Genomic DNA, 5,266 nt, shown 5'->3' with positions numbered 1-5,266 from the left:
CACCACCCCATTCCATCCGCCCCTCCCCAGCCACTCTTGTGCCTATGGGACACAGGCTCAATTCTGAACAAGCTCCCCTGCAAGTTCATGTATTTTTAATTAGCCATTTACTTATGCAGTTACCGTGTTGTGAACAAAATAGACCAGAATCGCTGTTCTCTGAGAAGCTACATTTTCAGTGGAAGAAGGTTCCTGGTTGTAACACCCCCAGGCATGATAAGAGGAATAAAGAAAAGTGAAGCAGACCCTGGGCCTCATGGTACAAAAAGTCTGCCTGAATCACTATCATAAACTGCGAGGTGGATTTTCTTCTGCCTCTGTCCATCACTGGATTTTCCCAAGATTAATCTGACACACTTTGGTCTAATTATCTAAACAAAAAATAGTTATAGGCATAGCCATGCACTTAATCCTCATAGCAAGTCTACCAGGTAATATCACAATGTTGTTATCACACACTTTTTTTCTTTTTTCAACAGATGCAGAAACAGATCCAGGAACTGTCTCCCAGCTCCAATGGGGCTGAGCTGCTATTTGAATCAGACTGTCTGTCTCTGGAGCTTGTGCACTTCACCGCTGCAGGTCTGTCTACACTTCAGACCAGTCATCTCACAAGAACCCTTTCCACGATCCTCCCCGTCACTTCAAAATTTCTGTGTATTTTCAGTCTTCTCTATATTTGCTCAAAACTCATCACTCCGCTTGCCAGGCCTCATCTCTGCAGCTTCACATCCCCAGTGGTACAGCCCTCTGTGGCCTTTGGAAACTAAGAAATGGAGCATGTGTGTGAGTGAACACACTTTCTTTCTGTCCTGCTCGGGAAGCAGAGCTTCACTGTGGTGTCTGGAGGCATCTGTGAACCGGGAAGGAGATTAGGATTGCCATCAAAGGAATGGCAGCAAGTTCCTAAAGGGGAGGCATGACTGTCTTCTGACTTTCAAAACAGGATTCTGCCGTGATTCCTGCCTATCCTTTCACTGCATTTAACCAACGGGGCTCCACAGGGTCAGGTATTCAAGTCCTCCTGTTGTGTGGGGGAATCCCAGTCAGAGAAGGCTTAGCAGGGCTCCAGACAAGCAGAGTCAGAGGAGAAAAGATTTGGGGGACTGTGAGAAAAAATAGAGCTGGGAGACATGGGTCCTGGCACTCCCTTTCCAGGCTCCATCTGGGAAGAGGGCAGAGAACTGACTCCTGCCAGCTGCCCATCTGGGACCCAGGAGACTGTCCATCATACCGCCCACCATGGGCCTCACCCACCCAAGGGGCATCCTTGACCACAACAAACACCATCCCACACTGCCTAGTCCTCCTGCCTGTCTGATTTCCTCTTGTAACATTTCAGCTGTCCTTTCACCTGTCCCAGTTCCCTTTCTGCCTTCCTTCTTTCAGTGTCTGTTCTCCAAAGTTTCACCCTCAGCATTTTCTCCTTCCTCTAGTGGTCTCACTCTTGTTGGGACCTGACCTGAGCCATGACAGGCTCGACAGGCCACACTAGGCCTAGGCCTCAGGTTCTTGTAAGCATGAGCCATAATTCTGGGAAGCCCCACCAAGGTCCCCGATGACACCAAGGTCCCCGATGACATCAAGGTCCCCCTGATGACGCCAAGGTTAAATCAATCACCACGATGACCCAAGGTTGAGTAAATCACCACACGCCAACTACACTATTACTGAGAAAAAAGACCGCCTGTATATAAGCAGCTGTGATTCAGAGCTCGGGGCCCTCGTCAAGATTCCACAGTGCTGGATGAGACTTGGGCCCTAACTCGAGCTAGCAATAAACCCCTTTATGCTTTTGCATTGCTGTGGACATCTTATTCTCTCAGTTTTGGGGACTCGGACACTGGGCATAACAACTCTATTCTTATGATACTAGCAGTCACCTTCAATAGGGTTCTCCCAAATCCGTATACCTGGTCAAAACTTTGCTTTTGGATTTCTGTGTTTTATCTTCAAAGGCTCTTATTTCCACCTGGTCTTGTCTGTAACTCCAACTCAATACAATTAAAATTACAAATATTCCTTATAGTCATTCTTTCTGCTTCCCTATAAGTGTTAATGACATCACCATTCTTTGTGAATTTCCCTAGTTTCCATTTTGAGGGAGAAGCTTCAGAACATCTCACATATATATGCAGTAACTTGGTCCAGGACCTGACATGTAATGATGATTGTGTGACAGGCATGAAGGGCTGCCCGTGTGCTAACTCATTTAATCCTCACAGCAACCCTATGAAATAGCTATTATTATCATTACATTTTATAGTTTTGGAAACTGAGGCAGAGAGGTCAAGATCACAGTTAGTAAACAGCAGACATTGGGGTTTGAACCCAGGCAGCTAGGTCTAGAGTCTGTACTCTTAACTACCACACTAAACCACTTCTCACTAGATAATCAGTAAAAAACTGATGTGAAGCTGTATGCATTACACAATCACAACTATATCAAACAAACAAGCAAACAAACAGTCTAAGTAACTAGGTAGAAAAAAAAGACTGGAAGGAAATACACCCAGATATCAAGAGTGACTATCCTGGGTGCAGAAAGGACTGAGCAATTTTATTTTCTTTCCTCTACTGTTTTGATTTTGTACATTTCCTCTTACAATGTTTATAATGAAAACTAATACATTACACATTTCATTTTTAAATGACTGCAATACATTGTAACATGGAAAATAAAACTCTCCCCAACAGAGAGAAAAATTACACAGCTAACTCCTTTCCATTTCACCACCCTGGCCCTGGCTATCATTATCTTTCATCTATATCCTACATACCAGATTAATCCTTTTAAGGCAATATTTTCTTTATATCACTCCCCTATTTAAGAGGTTTCTGTCTTCCTATTACTCATGAAATTCAACTAAACTTTTTAGCCTGGCCTTAAATTTGAACACAATCCAGCCCTAACCATCTTTGGGCGCTTTTCTTCCACTTTTTCCCCTATATGTTTCCTAGGACTCATTCAGCCCCATGTCAACCCTCTGTCTGGCTCTTTCCTCCCTCTAGGCAGCTGCAAGGTGACCTTGATCAGAGTGGATCAGCACACTGAGCCCAGCTTCTGGAGTGGTTTGCAATTAGCTCCTGCCTCTTGAGTCCCTTCGACTGCAAGGAGATCAAACCAGTCAATCTTACAGGAAATCAACCCTGAATATTCACTGGAAGAACTGATGCTGAAGCTCCAATACTTTGGCCACTGCAAAGACCCAGTTCATTGGAAAAGACTCTGATGCTGGGAAAGATTGAAAGCAGGAGGAGAATGGGGGTGACCAAGGATGAGATGGTTGGATGGCATCACCAACTCAATGGACATGAGTTTGAGCAAACTCCAGGAGCTGGTGAAGGATAGGGAAGCCTGGTGTGCCACAGTCCTTGGGGTCGCAAAGAGTCAGACATGACAGAGCTACTGAACAACAGCAACCTGCCTCCCATGGCTGATGTCCCTGGCCGCTGAGCATTGCCCTGCCCTCCCCCTGGGATCCTGCAGTGCTGGAAGCCAGGGGGTCCCCGGGGGGGTCTCGGCATCACCAGCCCTCCTTCCAGATGAGCTCTCAGCCTATGGGGTGGGCTCTTCTGCCCTGCATTCCACTCTGCAGTCTGATGACCCAGTGTTCTGCACAACTCTGGCAGGATTTAGGCTGAGCCCCACCCAGCCCTCCTTACTTCTTATTGGACAAACAGCTAATTTCCCAGCACAGCCTTCTGCTCACTGCATCAGACCTCTGTGTATCACCTGACACCCGGCCCTAGGACCCTGGGTGCTGGACGCGACCAACTCCTGAGCTGTTCAGTCTGACCCCAGACTCTGCTGCCTTACCCTCTCTTCCATACCTGCTCTGCCATCACCTGGCAGCCTTGCGTGGCTAAAGCATCACCCAAGGTACCTGAGAGTTTTTGAGATTTGACAGCTTCTGCTCAAAAAACAAAACAAACAAAACAAAAAAACCCTCAATCTTTTTTATCCCTTGAACCTTTGGTTATATTATTCCTTTTGCCCAGAGCGTCCAGTGAACACAAAGTTTCTACCCAAACTTTTTTTTTTTTTTAATTGTGGTCGGGCTTCCTTGGTGGCTCAGATGGTAAAAAATCTGGCTGCCCAGCAGGAGACATGGTATTGATCTCTGGATTAGGAAGATCCCCTGCAGGAGGGCATGGCAACCCACTCCAGTATTCTTGCCTGGAGAATCCCCATTCTCCAGGTGCCTGGCGGACTACAGTCCATGGTGTTGCAAAGAGTCAGGCACAACTGAGCAACTAAGCACAGCACAAAATATATATACATATATATATATATATATATACATTTTTACCATTTTAACCATTTAAAGTGTTCAATTTAGTGACATTTGGTACATTTACAGTGTGGGACAACGATCACTTCATCCCTCTCCAGGAGTTTTCATCACCCCAAACTGCCCCCATGAAACACTACCTCCACGCTCCTCCTTCCTCCAGCCCTGACAATGAACAGTCTACTTTCTGTCTATGAATTTGCCTTTTCTAGGCTCCTCATACAAGTGGAATTGATAGGCATAGAGTAGGATAATTAGTTTAGAAATTCCACTATGGGTTAAAGATAGAAAGGGAATTTTAAGGGAGTTTAGGAGACTCTTGTAGGCTAATGACCACTCAAGAAAAGAATGCAGTAACCTAGCAACAACCTACTCTACCCTGAAGGAAGAACAGGTACATCCAAGTGCCAGGCACAGTCAAGCTACAAACCCTGACAGCTAGAACATAAGACAATAGATACGAGGTCTGAATCTTGTTACGTGAATTCAGGGAGTTAATAGTCCTTAAAAAGTAGCTTTTCTGCATGTAGCCAAGATAGGAATATAGGTGAAAGGGGAAAGAAACTAGGTGAAATGGGGCATTATATCAAAAGCTGAGATGAATTGCCATATGTGTTATCACCCTTCTGGTTTCCCCAGTGGTTCAGTGATCAAGTATCCACCTGCCAGTTCAGGAGACAGTTTCGATCCTTGAGTCAGGAAGGTTCCCTGGAGAAGGAAAGGCAACCCATGCCAGTATTCTTGCCTGGGAAATCCCATGGACAGAAGAATTGAGTGGGCTACAAACCATGGGTTCTCAAAAGAGTAGCACACGACTGAGCAACTAAACTTCACTCTTCTGCTAAAATACATATGATTTAAATAGTGCAGTGACAGTTTCAGTTAAACCATAGAGGGTCAAAGGAGGAACTAATGATGTAGGCTTTGTGTGTGCCCAAGAATGAGGAAGAAGGTGGTTTTCTCCCCTCCCT

The sequence above is a fragment of the Ovis canadensis genome, chromosome 13, assembly GCF_042477335.2.
Source record: "Ovis canadensis isolate MfBH-ARS-UI-01 breed Bighorn chromosome 13, ARS-UI_OviCan_v2, whole genome shotgun sequence".
Taxonomy (NCBI): Eukaryota; Metazoa; Chordata; class Mammalia; order Artiodactyla; family Bovidae; genus Ovis; species Ovis canadensis.
Note: the sequence above shows the minus strand (reverse complement) of the source record.